This window comes from Dendrobates tinctorius, unplaced genomic scaffold (assembly GCF_039654945.1).
Source record: "Dendrobates tinctorius isolate UK_male_01 unplaced genomic scaffold, ASM3965494v1 ptg000127l, whole genome shotgun sequence".
Taxonomy (NCBI): domain Eukaryota; kingdom Metazoa; phylum Chordata; class Amphibia; order Anura; family Dendrobatidae; genus Dendrobates; species Dendrobates tinctorius.
In genome coordinates this window covers 10,303,952-10,323,081 of record NW_027361795.1, presented here as the reverse complement: position 1 = coordinate 10,323,081, position 19,130 = coordinate 10,303,952, and the positions used below count along the sequence as shown (strand labels likewise).

Genomic DNA, 19,130 nt, shown 5'->3' with positions numbered 1-19,130 from the left:
TGGGGCCAGTAGACTACAAGGTACACCAGCCAGGACGGAGAAAGCCAAAGCAGATTTACCATATTAATTTGCTTAAACCCTGGAAAGATAGAGAGCACCTTGGTGGGGATAGTCCGCTGCCAGCGTTTCAGATGGAAAAGGCTCTGTTACCTCGGGGCAAGGCAGGAGAAGCCCAACCCGCGGTCAAAATTGCAGATACTTTGTCTCCTAGACAGGTTCAGGAGGTCCGGGAGTTCATTAGCCGAAATACAGATGTTTTTTCGGAGCTCCCTGGACGCACCTCCATAATCCAACATGACATTGTCACAGAGCCACAGGCCAAGGTCCGACTAAAGCCTTTTCGGGTGCCTGAGGCCCGGCGACAAGCCATCTCGGAAGAGGTGAAAGCTATGCTACAGTTAGGGGTCATAGAAGAGTCTCAGAGTGAGTGGGCCAGCCCAAAAGTCCTAATACCCAAGCTTGATGGGTCTCTAAGATTCTGTAATGATTTTAGAAAACTCAATGACATTTCAAGATTTGACACCTACCCCATGCCCCGGGTTGACAAGTTGATAGAGTGCTTTGGGGAAGCACGGTATTTTACAACTCTAGACCTCTCAAAAGGTTATTGGTAGGTACCCCTCACAGAGGCAGCGAAGGAAAAAACGGCTTTTGTAACACCTGAGGGGCTGTTCCAGTATAAGGTATTACCCTTTGGGTTGCATGGCGCACCAGCAACGTTCCAGCGGTTAATGGATATTGTGCTCCGTCCCCATCGCCGCTATGCCTCAGCCTATCTTGACGATATCATTGTGTACAGCACCGACTGGGAAAGCCACTTAGCAAAAGTACAGGCAGTGATAGACTCTCTGCGACAAGCAGGGCTAACTGCCAACCCAAAGAAGTGTTCCATAGGGTTGGAAGAAGCCCGGTACTTGGGGTATGTCATTGGGAGAGGAGTTCTCAAGCCCCAAGTAAACAAAGTAGAGGCAATTCAGAACTGGCCCTGCCCCCTCACAACAAAACAGGTAAAAGCCTTTTTGGGTTTAGTGGGATATTACAGGCGGTTCATTCCCAACTTTGCAACCCTGTCCGCGCCTTTAACAGATGGTTTAAAAGGAAAAAAAATCTGTGTTGGTCCACTGGAATGATCAGTTAGAGGAGGCCTTTGCAAAATTAAAAGGGGTACTGTGTGGTTCACCAGTCCTGATCATTCCAAATTTCAAAAAAGAGTTTGTGGTGCAGACTGATGCCTCGGTGCCGTGCTGTCTCAGGAAGTTAACGGGGAAGAGCATCCTGTTAGCTTCCTAAGCCGGAAGCTTACCCCAGCTGAAACCCGATACAGTATTGTGGAGAGAGAGTGCCTGGCCATCAAGTGGGCACTGGAATCATTGCGCTACTATTTGCTGGGGAGAACATTTCGGTTGGTGACAGATCATTCCCCTCTTATGCTAAGGAGAGGAATGCCCGAGTCACCAGGTGGTCCCTGTCCCTGCAAAATTTTAAATTTTCAGTGGAACATCGTGCAGGCAGACTACAGGGGAATGCAGATGCCCTGTCCAGAATTCACTGTATGTCATGTGTCCACCCCCTTGGGGTTGAACATAGGGGGGAGGCATGTGGTACAGTAAAGGGTGTTTTACTGGATGGAAGATATGTTTCTCCCTGCAGATTAATGTTTGGCCGGGTTTTTCCCTAAAGACGGGACCTGCGATGATGTCAGGGTCACGTGATCAGCCCATGTGGTGTCTACCTCACTGGTGGGAGGGGTTAGGCCCTATGTAATGGAGGTTGGTAATGACCACAGTGCGAGTGTGTTTCTGGAAGCTACAGGAACTTGTGTGGACTCAGCCTGAAACTTGCATACAGGATTCCCGTGCTGCAGGACTATAGCAGCAAGACTCGGAAGAACCCCGGGAATGGCACCTGGCGGATGCCGCAGGACCTGGCAGCCACTTAGTTACGCCTGTCCTGTGCAAAGGGTGAGTCTGGGACCAGTGGTTCTCCAAGCTGGAGTATGTGTTTGGTTTTCCTTATGTTTTGTTAAGCTGCTAGTTACTGAGTGACATTAAAACCACTGGAATTTGACTTTATGCCTGTGTGTTGCCTCGTTACTGCCGCCCTGCTATTGCCTACCAGAGCGAATCCCTACAGTAGGTTTAAAACTTCTTTCACAAAAAGTTTAATAATATACTGTGGTTCTATAAGAATCAGTACTAAAGATAAAACAATACATATTTAATGGTATCAAGAAACTGCTAAACTATTAAAAGGATAATTTTGTAACCTGTATCCACACTTTCTATCCTGTCACATTCCAATTCTCATTGGAGCGCCCGACCAGGGCTGGCGGGGTACTTGGTACCGTGCCCGTTGATCTCAATGGGAGTTGTCACAGAAGCTGTGACCCGGTCCGTGGCCCTGGGGCTCCATGGCAAAAAGGGGTGAATAGAGTTTATGAATAGTTCGTGACGCCACCTGTGGTGTTCGGCAAGTGAGATGTTAGGCCGACGCTGCATGCAGATCCTCTGGGACTGGTGGTGTGTTGCAGCCAAGATGGTGAAGTTCCCCACAGGTGGAGCTGTAGTCCCAGGGCAGTGTAGATGTAGGGGTAGCTGAGAGGCGCAGGCAGTGTAGAAGCTGGTAACCTCGGTGACTGGGCCCCGGCCTTGCGCTTAGAACTTCTAGGCAGGGTTCTTCCTCTAACGCACGTCCTCTGTTCACTTTTACTCCTACATTCCGTACTAGTCTTTCCTTCTTATGGAAGATCAGGTTTCAGTTCTATGTCTTTCTCCTTCTTTCCTTTCCCGTATCAGCAGACCCAGGTCACTGAGGTCTGCTGCAGCACCTCCTTCCTCCATCCCTCTTCCAGGGATCTCCTTTCCTCACTCCTCTCTGAGTGACTCTCTGACTGACTGACCCCCAAATCCTACACCTTCCCGCTCTTTTATGTATTCTAAACTCCACCCACCTCCCAGCATGTTTAGTGTTCCAAGCAGGGAGCTACCAAAGGTGCTCTGCTACACTCCAAGAAGGGAGCCGCAATGTGGCTTTGCTGAACTACTGTGTTGTGTGGGATGCGAGTGTTGGAGCGTGGTGAGGAGTTCCCACCTTACCTGGATGGTGGGGCACCACACCTCAGGAGGAGGTGCAGTACCTCTGTGGCAACTGAACCCTCAGGGGCGCCACATCCTCATGGGGCACTTTCCCATCACATCCCCTTTGATAATCCCCTCTCCCCACCTGCCACTTGTTTATTCTTTCTAACTTCCTCCCTCAGCCTTTCACAGCTTATCAATTATCCTACTCATGAAGATGGGAATACATTAGACCTGGTCTTCAGACTTTGCTCAGTGTATGATTTTACTATCTCTCCTCTCCTCTCTTACCACAACCTTCTCCCCTTCTCTACTAAGATTTAACTTCTGCTAAGGTCTGGTTGGGATAGATGAGCACAATTTGGCAGTACTGCAAGAGAATTAAGAGGGTGAGAGTGATGGTAGTGCTCACCTGGGGGGTTGTGTAAAGACACACCTATAAGGGCCCGATATAGGTGGGTTAATATCTACCTATGCTAGGCCCTTATAGGTATTTTTACCATAGGTAAATAGTCCCTAGGTTTTCATGGATCTGAAAATCGAATCCACAAACTCATATCAGATAGTTATTACTTATTCTGTGTTTCTATATTATTATGGTAATTTTTCAAATTTTGTTTATTACAGTACCCTATAAGTCCATATTTTTTGCCTACATATTTAGTATTGTCCTTTTTTTTATTATGTTGACTGCACTGTGATAAAAAATTCTATCCATTTGTCTTTATAAATTTTTATACAAGAGCCCTTATTATTTGCCAAAAAATATGGATTTTTGCTATTTCAATCATATTTGCAAGTTCGCTGTGGTTATGGGACATAGCAATTCTTGCAATAGGTTTTACTTCTGTTGGTTGTATTGCTGGAATGTACGCGGTGAGTGCAATAACTAGCATGATTTTCTTATCCACCACATACATTATTCCTAGGCATCACTTGAATATGACGTTCCAGAAGTGATGACTTAGAATGCACGCAACGCTTCGTCTTGAAGGCTTGGTCTACTCCTATCTGATCCGCTGTCACGTTGAATGATTTGGGAATCATACAGACAATATTACATTATCATTGTGTTGTTAGATATTATTGTTTCATTGCTATGCAATAAGGTTTGCTCTCTTTAGAAGTTTGTCCTTCCTCTCTCCCTGTCTCTCTCTGATGTCAGTATCCACTCCCTTCTTCCTCTTTCACCATCTATCAGCCATCTTAGAAGCTCATGTGTATGCAGCTGTGGCGCCCCCAGGAGTATGGTCGCCACAGTGGCTCTGCCTTCCTCCTGGGAGGGTAATGCCAGGCTTGGAGGCAATGACGGGTCTCTCTCGCAGTCAATCTATGCATGCAACACAGTTCCACTCCAGGCCAGCAGGGGGAACTCTGAACCGGGATTCAGGGTAGGAGTGCTCTCTGAGGGCCAAGAGGAAGGAGTGGTCAGTTAGTCTGCGGAGGGTGAAGTGTACAGACGTGTGGAAGGAGCGCTGAGATAGAGCTGAGAGGAAGAGCTCATCTCCGTAAGAGCACATGACCTGGAGCCTGGTCTCCACGGCTGTAAGGACACTGATGGTCCTACAGCAGACGCCAGAGGAGTAGAAGGTTGTAAATGCACTACTCCCATCTAAGACTTGAGGGCACAACAGCAACACGTATAGTGAGCCGGGACTTAGGAGAGAGGAGTCCCTGGAACAGGCTACAGTTTCTGCCGTACAAGTAGAGTTCTTGAGAACATCTGACAGGAGGAACTTCAGTGTAACTCGGTACTGGAGATCCCACCAATAAGCGCTAGCAAGGAGACTGCATAACCCATCTGCTGAGAGAGAATCCCTGAATTGCTTCCAGGCTAGCCTGCTCCGTTACCATCTGTAATCAGGACCCTGGAATGCAGTTATCAAGTAAAGGTACAGAAATTGCACCCCGCTGTGTCTTGTCTGCTTCCTACCTTCCCGGCACCGCTACACCCCCGTGCCAACCACATCTACACTGCCCTGCGACTACAACTCCACCTGTGGGGAGCTTCAACATCTTGGCTGCAACACACCATCAGTCCCAGAGGATCTGCATGCAGCGTCGGCCTAACACCTCACTTGCCGAACACCACAGGTGGCGTCACGAACTATTCCATTCACTACATCCCACCATTTCAATTCCCCCATTACTTGGGCGCCCAGGGCCACGGACCGGTTCACCGCTGCTGTGACACATCCCGCTGACAGGGAGGTGGACCCACAGCCATGTTTCTGGAAAGCCTTTTTTACCTGTTGTATGTGTGTACATCTTTAACAATTCAGCTGGGAAATAAACCTTCTTCTGGAATCTTCATACGTCCCTCCTATGGTTGAGTTAAGACTATCTGAGGATATGACTTTGTGTGAGTACAGTAAAAAGACAGCCTAGAAACTGTGTCTCATGGTGCCCTACATTTGCAGCTTAGTCATGGAGTCAGAATATCCACTATCTTTCAGATAATTTTCCTTTTGATTTCCGCATTTTACACGCTATTGAAACTACCTTACTAAAGTTCCTAATGATCTACAAACAACTAAATCAAATGGTCACTATGCTTTTCTGATTCTCCTGGATCTCTCTGCAGCATTTGACACTGTGGATCTGTAAAATGACCGTGGGATGTAGTCATGGCCAAGCTGCTGCTTCATAATGCCCTGACACTTTACAGGGAAAGAGAGGTCCTAGCCGGGTATTGGTAAAGTGAAGGCCTTGTGCTCATGCAGGCTGCCTTTAGCAGATGCTATTGTCTGTTCAGGACCACAAATTTTATAGATGAATAAAGGAGACTTACGTTCAAACGTGAGGACTTTACAAAACTTGATAAGGGTTATGTACAAAGGATAGTGGGTACACAGTCTTAAGCTCATACCCTTCACAATGAAAATCATTTTTAGACACATTGTTTCCTTCCACTGTAATAATAACACAGAAGAAGGGGAACAGGGTGCTAAAAATAAAATATATTTATACAAACATGGTAAGTCAGAGTATAAATAGAGTAAAAAATTGAGCACTGTTGCGAAAATGGACCTAATGAAATTGGACAATCGGAAAAGACCAACCAAAACCAAGAGACTAGAAAAACCAACTAAAGTCCAAAAATATTATGAGTATAAAATTAAATTTTTATTAGTATATCAGGATTAAAAAATTGTATGTGATCAAAATTACATAAATACGAGTAACAGTACAAATCTATATGCCAAAAAAGATGGGGCACAACTATCCAGAAATGTAAAGATGATGTGAATATCACTAAAAGTACACGGATATACAATAATTGTCAAATATGTGTATGTATGTGATAAAAAATACTACACATATACTGTATATATTCACAATTTGTGCATTTTTTATATATATTTGGTTAATAGATTTGTACTGTTATTCGTATTTATGTAATTTTGATCACATACCATTTTTTAATCCTGATATACTAATAAAAATTGAATTTTATACTCGTAATATTTTTGGACTTTAGTCGGTTTTTCTTGTCTCTTGGTTCTGGTTCCTTCCACTGTAGTCTATTCCAGGGCCGGCGACACACACTGTATCTTCCTATTTCACCTCAACTCAGCTTCTAGGCCGCAGTCTCTCTACTTGCTCAGCGGTTCCACATCCTATTATTGTGGTTGCCCTGGATCTTCCGCTTGGGACCCCAATTAGTCCCACACTCTCAGTGCTCTTTAGGTCTGTTACCTTGATCCCTAGCAAGGTCTCGGGTTCCTCGTGGAATGTTGTCCTATCCAAGTACCCCTTGAAGGTGGAAGGCCACCCTGTTTCGTCAGTAATTCTCTTCAGTACCTCACTATCCCAGTTCATACGTCTCTTTATGCTGTGGATCACCTCTCGGCAGCACTGCACATTTAATATTTCAGCGTCTATCTCCTTTCTGACCCTAACCAGTGAATACAGGTTCCCTAGGTGTGTAGGAGCACTATTTGACTTTTTTAGCAATGATTTTGCAGGAATATGTTTGTGAACCCCTGAGGTATCATAAGAGCAGAAATCCTCTAGAAAATGACTTAATTTTGGAAACTACACCTGTAACATGGTGTGAGACAGTAGCCATGGACAAGTGTAACGGAAGCCAGGGGGGTGGTAGTCATGGCTAACAGTGGCTGCTCTGTCACACCCTGGCCCACCATGACATAAACACATTGCTCCTTCTGTTGTGCACTTGGTGGTTCACTTACTTGCACATCAGAGTCCACTCTGGTCTTCTGGGGCCCTCTTCCTTTAAATACCACGCAATGTCAGTCACGGTCCATATCCAGTTCCAACCAAACAACTTTACTCAGTTCTTTACACAGCGCAACCAGTTTTACCACAGAAACAACACAAGATTCTTCACTGAGTATAGCCTTTCCTTTCCCTGTGCTGTCCTTCACTCCTCCAGGAATATCGCAGGATCGTACCATTTCCTTTGTTATCGCAGCTCCATGACTGGCCAGACCAACCCGCTTCAGGGGTTCCCTGTCCGTTTTGCCCCGGACATTTGGGATTGTTCCCATTAATTTAACTGCTACCATCTTGATGCTGCCCTGTATTCCATCACTAACGTGTGTTGTGAACACTTTTGACCTGGCTTCTGAGTTTGGGCTCCCTCTGGTGGTTGCTGCTGGTAATGGAGCTGGTTGAGCTGACAGAAGTCAATCACCTGAGCAGGATGATTGTAGGTCAGGTGTTACAGACTGGGGAGATTTAAGTGAACAACCTTCTCTCAGCTCTTGCCGGTGATTTGGTTTGCTTCCTGAGCATATTTTGAAGTCTGCTTGTCTCCTGCTCTGTCCTGCATCTTTCAGATAAGTTATTTGTCTTCTTGAATCTTTTTTTTTTGCATTGAATCCATTATTGCTTGCCTCTGATTTTTGCTTAGCTGGTGTTAGTTCAGCCTGGTTCCCTGTTGGGACCTGTGCTGGACCCTGTTCCATATGCCACAGCGTATGTTAGTCTTTTTAGTAACCAGTTCACACCATAGTTCTGATTTAGAGGGGGAGAGGTTGTGTGACCTCAGTATTTTTGCATATCAGACGTTTTTCTTAGGGTTTTTTGCGTGATTGCAGACAGTAATCTTTCCTGTCCTTTTCTATCTAGACAGTTTGGGCCCCATCATTTGCTTCCTCTATTCTCTGCCTGTGATTTGTGCTTCATCTTGTCTCACCGGCAATATATATTCGGGGGCTAGCTATTCCTTTGGGGAAGCTAGAAAAATACCAAAAATAAAACTAATCTACTTTATTCAAAATTGAATTAAAAAGGACTTAGTCCATTCATAAAAATGTACATGTACAAAAAGACAAACACTTACAAAAACCGCTCAATCTGACGCGGTAAGACCAAATTTTCAAGCACCCTATCGGTATACCCTTGGTGTCTTTATCCAACTCTCCATAGACACCCCCTCGGAGTGTCCGCTTCGTGTGAATTTGTTTCAAAAAAACACTCTCATGGTGCTAGAAAAATGTCTTTCACAGATCTATTGTACTTTATGTGCCACTTCTGTGTAGCATACATAATCATCACTAACAATGATCTTGAACAAATATCATATTAACAGCCTTATTCAAATAACCACCTAAAAATAAGAAATGGCATGATAGACAATCTGTAATTATATATAACCAAGGTGTGAATCAAGGCATTTCCCTTTTTTGATCATACAATTCACCACCTTTACAGATTTTTTATGTCATTTAGTATATCATGGAAAGATCTCACCCGAATCTATACATTCATGGGTTCCTCCATGTGACGCTCCCTTCTCCCTACGCGTTTCACCACACAGATCATCAGGGGAGTACTAAGTACAGCGTTATGCCTACATAAGAAAAATGCCATCACTGGGCTGTTCATTTATCTGCTTTTTATAGCATGCACTCTTTAGTGTGTTCCCGCCTCATAAAGATGGGCGGGTGTATGCCCATGACCATTTCCTGTTTCTATGTCACCGTAGTGACAAGTCTGTCACTTCTATATTCATTAACATCATTCACTCGCTCACTCTCATAGCATATTAATACTATGCGATTGCTTAGGCCTCCGTTTAAAACATATGATTGTGCGCATTCTTTTCTTTATCGGGTTGCGTAGCAACGCATTGACATCAGCTTATTCTAGCGCATGCGCATTCTTCTTTACAACGTCCAGCCCTCTTTTTAACGTCTCGGCGTCTATTTACTTCCTTATAACAGCATCAGGGGAATTATCGCGCCTGCGCACTCACAACCATAGCCGCTTCTTTGCAGGCTTTAAATTCTTAGTGCACGCTAATCCCCTTATCATGCCTGCACTCTCCACAAACACCCGCTTCTTTGCAAGCTATGATTTATACATGCATAAAAGTTCCTCTTATCGCAGGAACATATAATCGTGCGCACTTTTCTTTGTCGGGTTGCATAGTAACGCATTGACGTCATCTTACTTTAGCGCATGCGCATTCTTCTTTGTAACGTTAAACCTACTTTTTCACGTCACGGTGCCTATTTACTTCCTTATATCAACATCAGGGGAATTATCGCGCCTGCGCATTCCCAACCATAGCCGCTACTTTGCAGGTTTTAACTTCTTAGTGCATGCTAGTCCCCTTACCGCGCCTGCGCACTCCACGAACAACCGCATCTTTGCAAACTATGATTAATAGATGCATAAAAATTCCTCCTATCACAGGATTATTTCATGAGAGCACTAATACCGCCCTCAGGGTGAATGGAATATCAATGCTTTACATTGTGGTCACAAATTATACCTAAAATGCTCACTATCTAATCCTCAACTAGACCTATAAGCATAAATCTTACCCTTGTAAAGAAATAGGTTTCACAGTCATTTTGGGCATATTTCAATATTTACTATCCAGTTTTAGGACTTTCAGGATATTGAGGGTATTAAACTTTATTAAATATCCCCTTATCCCCTTGATATGAGGGAAAGATTTCAGGAGAGAGGATACCCAGATCATGTTTTAAGGGCCGCTTATGAGGAATCTATAGCAAGAGATCGTAAAGAACTATTGAGGAAAGTTGATAAAAAAGAAGATAAAGAGGTCACACGTTTCATTACTAGGTTTTCGAATGGATCAGAAAAATTTAAAGCAATTTTAGAAAGACATTGGCCAATTCTTAAAATGGATATGGATATAGAGAAAACCTTAGGCTCTAAACCACAAGTAACATACAGAAAGAACAAATCTATAAAAGATAGACTAATGCATAGTCACTTCAGAGAGATTCAAACACGTACCTGGTTAGAAGGAGAGGTTAAAGGGTGCTATAGGTGTGGTAACTGTGTTGCATGTCAGTCAGTAACACAAGGGAAAACCTTTAGGAGTACGAACAACAAGAAAGTTTATACCATTAGACAGTTTATTAATTGTCGAACCACTGGAGTAATTTACAAGGCAACGTGTATATGTGGGATTGAATATATAGGGAAAACAAGAAGGGAATTCAGGAAGAGAATACGTGAACATGTTGGTGATGTGGTGAATAAAAGAGATACAGCTATAGCTAACCACATCAATAGGATACATCAGGGTGATCATAGCAAAATTCAATTTGTTGGGATTGAGAAAGTTCCTTACCCCCATAGAGGAGGTGATTGGGACAAAGTGATCCTTCAAAGGGAATGTAGGTGGATTTTCTGGCTGAGAACACTCCAACCAACAGGCCTGAATGACCAACTATCTTTCATGGCTTTCTTGTAAACTAATTAACCCATATGCAATGAGATGGAGCCCCGGAGGACAAGCTCCATTGTGCCCCACGTAAAACCAGATCCCTGTATAGGGGTTAAAGGGTAGTGTGGTTACTCAGGAGGGAATCCTAAAGGAGCTATACTTCTCTATTGGGTTATTTTCCTTTTTTTGTTTGTCTAAACACGGAGTCAATACCTTAGGAATAAAAATGGAATGGGATCAAGAGAAGATAAGAAGTCTCTTTTGGATGTCTAAGGTCTGAGCAAAATACTGTACATTGTCTTGAGTGATCGCTCGGGATAGTTGAGAGGATTTTTAAGGGGATATTTAATAAAGTTTAATACCCTCAATATCCTGAAAGTCCTAAAACTGGATAGTAAATATTGAAATATGCCCAAAATGACTGTGAAACCTATTTCTTTACAAGGGTAAGATTTATGCTTATAGGTCTAGTTGAGGATTAGATAGTGAGCATTTTAGGTATAATTTGTGACCACAATGTAAAGCATTGATATTCCATTCACCCTGAGGGCGGTATTAGTGCTCTCATGAAATAATCCTGTGATAGGAGGAATTTTTATGCATCTATTAATCATAGTTTGCAAAGATGCGGTTGTTCGTGGAGTGCGCAGGCGCGGTAAGGGGACTAGCATGCACTAAGAAGTTAAAACCTGCAAAGTAGCGGCTATGGTTGGGAATGCGCAGGCGCGATAATTCCCCTGATGTTGATATAAGGAAGTAAATAGGCGCCGTGACGTGAAAAAGTAGGTTTAACGTTACAAAGAAGAATGCGCATGCGCTAAAGTAAGATGACGTCAATGCGTTACTATGCAACCCGACAAAGAAAAGTGCGCACGATTATATGTTCCTGCGATAAGAGGAACTTTTATGCATGTATAAATCATAGCTTGCAAAGAAGCGGGTGTTTGTGGAGAGTGCAGGCATGATAAGGGGATTAGCGTGCACTAAGAATTTAAAGCCTGCAAAGAAGCGGCTATGGTTGTGAGTGCGCAGGCGCGATAATTCCCCTGATGCTGTTATAAGGAAGTAAATAGACGCCGAGACGTTAAAAAGAGGGCTGGACGTTGTAAAGAAGAATGCGCATGCGCTAGAATAAGCTGATGTCAATGCGTTGCTACGCAACCCGATAAAGAAAAGAATGCGCACAATCATATGTTTTAAACGGAGGCCTAAGCAATCGCATAGTATTAATATGCTATGAGAGTGAGCGAGTGAATGATGTTAATGAATATAGAAGTGACAGACTTGTCACTACGGTGACATAGAAACAGGAAATGGTCATGGGCATACACCCGCCCATCTTTATGAGGCGGGAACACACTAAAGAGTGCATGCTATAAAAAGCAGATAAATGAACAGCCCAGTGATGGCATTTTTCTTATGTAGGCATAACGCTGTACTTAGTACTCCCCTGATGATCTGTGTGGTGAAACGCGTAGGGAGAAGGGAGCGTCACATGGAGGAACCCATGAATGTATAGATTCGGGTGAGATCTTTCCATGATATACTAAATGACATAAAAAATCTGTAAAGGTGGTGAATTGTATGATCAAAAAAGGGAAATGCCTTGATTCACACCTTGGTTATATATAATTACAGATTGTCTATCATGCCATTTCTTATTTTTAGGTGGTTATTTGAATAAGGCTGTTAATATGATATTTGTTCAAGATCATTGTTAGTGATGATTATGTATGCTACACAGAAGTGGCACATAAAGTACAATAGATCTGTGAAAGACATTTTTCTAGCACCATGAGAGTGTTTTTTTGAAACAAATTCACACGAAGCGGACACTCCGAGGGGGTGTCTATGGAGAGTTGGATAAAGACACCAAGGATATACCGATAGGGTGCTTGAAAATTTGGTCTTACCGCGTCAGATTGAGCGGTTTTTGTAAGTGTTTGTCTTTTTGTACATGTACATTTTTATGAATGGACTAAGTCCTTTTTAATTCAATTTTGAATAAAGTAGATTAGTTTTATTTTTGGTATTTTTCTAGCTTGCTGGTATAGATAGAGTCTTCTAGCTAGAAGATCACTTGCTGTTAATCGTCTTGATACAGGCAATGGCAGGTTTTTTGACTACAGGCATTGATACAAACATATGGATTACAGAGGCCAAAGAGGTATTCTCTGATAAGGTGTTTACACAAAAAAGATATACTCCGACATATAGTGCAGCTTTCAAGGAACTTGATAAAATTTATAGAGATCAGATAGCCTCATGGTGGGAGGTTCAGAGTCTAGAAAATTACATACGATCAGGTATTGTACCTCGTCATCTGAGGATTACCCTCACCCCAGGGTTTAGATATAGGAGCACGTCCTTACTCACTAAGTGGGAAAAGGAAGCAACAGAGAGTTCGATCAGATTTATGAGACTCCTCCTAGAGGAAGAAAAAAGTAATTTAAATAAACTTACAGAATCCCTGAGAGATCAGATTGAGATCACGAAAAAGTATTCGGGTGAGTCTGATTTTTCGGTAAAAGAGGTCAATTTACAGAATACTCTAGAAAAATTTCAGTATCATCTGAAAGAAAAGAAACATAAGTTGTTTAATAGGGATCTCCAAGAATTCAGAGATAACAAAGCCTACTCAGTACAAGTGGTCAGAAATAACAGATCAGTTGAAACTGATATATCCTCATCTGAGGCAGAATTTTCTGACACTGAGAGTAGATCTAGGCATTTCAGAGGCAGAGGAAGAGGAGGACAAAGAGGTAAATTCAATAGAGGCTCCTATAAGAGGTCACCGAAGAGGGATTTTTTAGATCTAAGCTATTCATTAAGGAACCGCCTAAACCCCCACAGCGGACCAGAGGGCCAGAGGTAATCAACTTATCCCAACGCCCCCTAACTGAAACTGAGATGTGTGTACTTAGTAAAGGCCTGTCGTTTGTACCAACATCAGACATAGACATTTTTGAAACTGTAAAAGATCTACATCTGTTTGCCCGCAAGCTAAAATGGAAAAAGTATTTCTCTAAACAAGATCAGAGGTTTTCGCAAGAGCTGGGTATTTCTGAAGAGCTATTACAAGATGTACGGTTTCTGTTTCACCTGGGGGATATTGATCCTAACCTGAAAGGGGAGGGTCCATTTACAGATCTAAAGAAAAAGAGCACGGTTATGCCCCCTCCCACAGGTGATGTCAATTCAATTGATATTTTTATTAATCTTGTTACAAATGATTTGATGAAATCAGGAGATCTTTTAAATTCAAGATCATATAACTTAGGGAAAGAAGAGATGGAAAGCCTTAAGAGACTTGAAAATGACAGCAGTATCATTATAAAAAGTTCGGATAAAGGAGGGAATGTAGTTGTCATGGATACATCTAAATATAAGAAAATGTGCCTTTCTATATTGGAGGATAAGTTGAGTTATGAGAAGCTATCATCAAACCCTATAGTGAGCCTATCTGATGCTCTTAAGATACTAGTCAATGAAGCCCTGGACTTCGGGGTGATTGACAAGAAAGAAAAAGATTTCTTGATTCCATTGCATCCTACTATGGCGACTTTTTATTGTCTCCCGAAAATCCATAAGGGTATGACCCCTTTGAAGGGTCGACCTATAGTGGCAGGTATCAATAGTGTGACTCAGAATTTGGGAATGTACATAGATCGGATCCTAAGACCATTTGTAATGAATTTGAGCTCGTATATTAGAGACACTGGCGATCTTTTATGTAAACTAGATGGCATATACCTAGAGAAAGACATGATTTTTGGGAGTATAGATGTGGAGGCTTTATACTCCTCGATACCCCACAATAAAGGCCTTATGGCCGTAGAATATTACCTTAAGTCTCGAGGACGTTTCTTTGTGAAACACAATAATTTTGTTTTGAAGGCTTTGGAATTTTGCCTTACAAATAATGTCTTTCTCTTTGGAAATAAGTATTTCCACCAGCTCAGGGGCACTGCAATGGGTTGCCCATGTGCGCCCACTTATGCAAATTTGCTCCTGGGCTGGTGGGAAGAAAAAATTGTGTTTAATGACACGAATTCTCGATATGATAGCGTAGCCCTATGGCTGCGCTATATTGATGATATTTTCGTGATATGGAAAAACACAGAATCTGAGTTTATTTCCTTTGTCAATGACCTCAATTGTAATGATTTAGGCCTTAGATTTACGTATGAGGTACATGAATCAGAAATGAGATTTCTAGATGTGCTCGTTAAAAAGGGAATTGATGGAACTGTAGAAACGAGCAATTATAGGAAACCAACAGCTACTAACTCACTTTTAAGATGGGAGAGTAGTCACCCCCTTCCACAAAAAAAAGGAATACCCAAAGGACAATACTTGAGGTTACGCCGTAATTGCTCGAACCCTCAGAAATTTAAAGAACAAACTGATGATATGAGGGAAAGATTTCAGGAGAGAGGATACCCAGATCATGTTCTAAGGGCCGCTTATGAGGAATCTATAGCAAGAGATCGTAAAGAACTATTGAGGAAAGTTGATAAAAAAGAAGATAAAGAGGTCACACGTTTCATTACTAGGTTTTCGAATGGATCAGAAAAATTTAAAGCAATTTTAGAAAGACATTGGCCAATTCTTAAAATGGATATGGATATAGAGAAAACCTTAGGCTCTAAACCACAAGTAACATACAGAAAGAACAAATCTATAAAAGATAGACTAATGCATAGTCACTTCAGAGAGATTCAAACACGTACCTGGTTAGAAGGAGAGGTTAAAGGGTGCTATAGGTGTGGTAACTGTGTGCATGTCAGTCAGTAACACAAGGGAAAACCTTTAGGAGTACGAACAACAAGAAAGTTTATACCATTAGACAGTTTATTAATTGTCGAACCACTGGAGTAATTTACAAGGCAACGTGTATATGTGGGATTGAATATATAGGGAAAACAAGAAGGGAATTCAGGAAGAGAATACGTGAACATGTTGGTGATGTGGTGAATAAAAGAGATACAGCTATAGCTAACCACATCAATAGGATACATCAGGGTGATCATAGCAAAATTCAATTTGTTGGGATTGAGAAAGTTCCTTACCCCCATAGAGGAGGTGATTGGGACAAAGTGATCCTTCAAAGGGAATGTAGGTGGATTTTCTGGCTGAGAACACTCCAACCAACAGGCCTGAATGACCAACTATCTTTCATGGCTTTCTTGTAAACTAATTAACCCATATGCAATGAGATGGAGCCCCGGAGGACAAGCTCCATTGTGCCCCACGTAAAACCAGATCCCTGTATAGGGGTTAAAGGGTAGTGTGGTTACTCAGGAGGGAATCCTAAAGGAGCTATACTTCTCTATTGGGTTATTTTCCTTTTTTTGTTTGTCTAAACACGGAGTCAATACCTTAGGAATAAAAATGGAATGGGATCAAGAGAAGATAAGAAGTCTCTTTTGGATGTCTAAGGTCTGAGCAAAATACTGTACATTGTCTTGAGTGATCGCTCGGGATAGTTGAGAGGATTTTTTAAGGGGATATTTAATAAAGTTTAATACCCTCAATATCCTGAAAGTCCTAAAACTGGATAGTAAATATTGAAATATGCCCAAAATGACTGTGAAACCTATTTCTTTACAAGGGTAAGATTTATGCTTATAGGTCTAGTTGAGGATTAGATAGTGAGCATTTTAGGTATAATTTGTGACCACAATGTAAAGCATTGATATTCCATTCACCCTGAGGGCGGTATTAGTGCTCTCATGAAATAATCCTGTGATAGGAGGAATTTTTATGCATCTATTAATCATAGTTTGCAAAGATGCGGTTGTTCGTGGAGTGCGCAGGCGCGGTAAGGGGACTAGCATGCACTAAGAAGTTAAAACCTGCAAAGTAGCGGCTATGGTTGGGAATGCGCAGGCGCGATAATTCCCCTGATGTTGATATAAGGAAGTAAATAGGCGCCGTGACGTGAAAAAGTAGGTTTAACGTTACAAAGAAGAATGCGCATGCGCTAAAGTAAGATGACGTCAATGCGTTACTATGCAACCCGACAAAGAAAAGTGCGCACGATTATATGTTCCTGCGATAAGAGGAACTTTTATGCATGTATAAATCATAGCTTGCAAAGAAGCGGGTGTTTGTGGAGAGTGCAGGCATGATAAGGGGATTAGCGTGCACTAAGAATTTAAAGCCTGCAAAGAAGCGGCTATGGTTGTGAGTGCGCAGGCGCGATAATTCCCCTGATGCTGTTATAAGGAAGTAAATAGACGCCGAGACGTTAAAAAGAGGGCTGGACGTTGTAAAGAAGAATGCGCATGCGCTAGAATAAGCTGATGTCAATGCGTTGCTACGCAACCCGATAAAGAAAAGAATGCGCACAATCATATGTTTTAAACGGAGGCCTAAGCAATCGCATAGTATTAATATGCTATGAGAGTGAGCGAGTGAATGATGTTAATGAATATAGAAGTGACAGACTTGTCACTACGGTGACATAGAAACAGGAAATGGTCATGGGCATACACCCGCCCATCTTTATGAGGCGGGAACACACTAAAGAGTGCATGCTATAAAAAGCAGATAAATGAACAGCCCAGTGATGGCATTTTTCTTATGTAGGCATAACGCTGTACTTAGTACTCCCCTGATGATCTGTGTGGTGAAACGCGTAGGGAGAAGGGAGCGTCACATGGAGGAACCCATGAATGTATAGATTCGGGTGAGATCTTTCCATGATATACTAAATGACATAAAAAATCTGTAAAGGTGGTGAATTGTATGATCAAAAAAGGGAAATGCCTTGATTCACACCTTGGTTATATATAATTACAGATTGTCTATCATGCCATTTCTTATTTTTAGGTGGTTATTTGAATAAGGCTGTTAATATGATATTTGTTCAAGATCATTGTTAGTGATGATTATGTATGCTACACAGAAGTGGCACATAAAGTACAATAGATCTGTGAAAGACATTTTTCTAGCACCATGAGAGTGTTTTTTTGAAACAAATTCACACGAAGCGGACACTCCGAGGGGGTGTCTATGGAGAGTTGGATAAAGACACCAAGGGTATACCGATAGGGTGCTTGAAAATTTGGTCTTACCGCGTCAGATTGAGCGGTTTTTGTAAGTGTTTGTCTTTTTGTACATGTACATTTTTATGAATGGACTAAGTCCTTTTTAATTCAATTTTGAATAAAGTAGATTAGTTTTATTTTTGGTATTTTTCTAGCTTGCTGGTATAGATAGAGTCTTCTAGCTAGAAGATCACTTGCTGTTAATCGTCTATTCCTTTGGGGTTCTACTCTGGGGCAGTTTAGCTTTCCCATTTCTCTCTTTAGGCTTAGTTAATTCTGTGGCTGTGCCGAGGCGTCTAGGGCATCCTAGGTACGTCCCACGGTTAATTCTAGTTGTGTTGTCAGTTTAGGGGTCTGCAATCCGCTAGCTACCAACCTCTCTGGTTATCTGGTTGCCTGGTCTATTCGCCGTTATCCTCCTCGGTTACCTAATCATAACAGAATCACCGGCCAAACTGTAGATCCTAGGGTACTCTAAAGAATGAAAAAATTGTAAAAAAAAAAAGGTGTCAGAATTTTTTATACATTTTTTCCTCTTTTTCTGTGGGGTCTGTAGGAGGATTTTTTCTGTAATGGATACTAAGCAATTGTCTGATCGTGTTGGGCAGCTCGCTGCTGAAGTTCGGAGAATTTTGGCCTATCTCGCTCAGTTGTCTGCTGTAGAACCTAAAAACCCTATTCCTGATTTATTTTCTTGGGAGCGGTCTAAATTTTTGAACTTTAAGAATAATTGTAAACTGTTTTTTGCCTTGAAACCTAATTCCTCGGGGAACTCTGTGCAGCAGGTTAAAATTGTCATCTCCCTGTTGCACGGCGACCCTCAGAATTGGGCTTTTTCCCTGACACCTTCTGAACCCATGCAATGTGATAGGGTTTTGTCTAGGGCGCAACGTCAAGAGTTTAGAAGGTGTAATAGGTTGTGCTTTTTTGTGAGGACGCCTCTCATACTATTTCTGTCTGCCCTAAACACAAAAAATGTTTTGCTCACTCATTTGTGGTGGGCAGTGTACAGCCTAAGTTCCTTTTGGCGGTTACCTTGATTTGCTCATTGTCTACATTTTCTGCTAAGGCTGTTGTTGATTCAGGAGCAGCTTTGAATCTGATGGATTTTGACTTTGCCAAACATTGTGGTTTTCCTATGGTGCCCCTGCGGACACCTATTCCTTTGAGGGGTATTGATGCTTCCCCTTTGGCAGAGAATAAACCCCAGTTTTGGACCCAGGTGATAATGCGGGTCACCACGGACCACCAAGAGAATTGTTAATTTTTGGTGTTGCACAATTTACATGATATTATTGTACTGGGTTTTCCTTGGTTGCA

At 42.2% G+C, this 19,130-nt stretch overlaps 1 protein-coding gene across 1 annotated transcript in view; it reads left to right on the top strand.

Moving 5' to 3' along the window:
• The first annotated feature begins 1,805 nt into the window (after window positions 1-1,805).
• Window positions 1,806-19,130, top strand: part of LOC141047408 (gastricsin-like) — an 81,354-nt gene continuing 64,029 nt past the window's right edge. The window contains exon 1 of the mRNA XM_073542481.1: window positions 1,806-1,961. The gene's annotated coding sequence lies outside the window, so the exon portion shown is untranslated. The remainder of the gene's footprint in view (window positions 1,962-19,130) is intronic.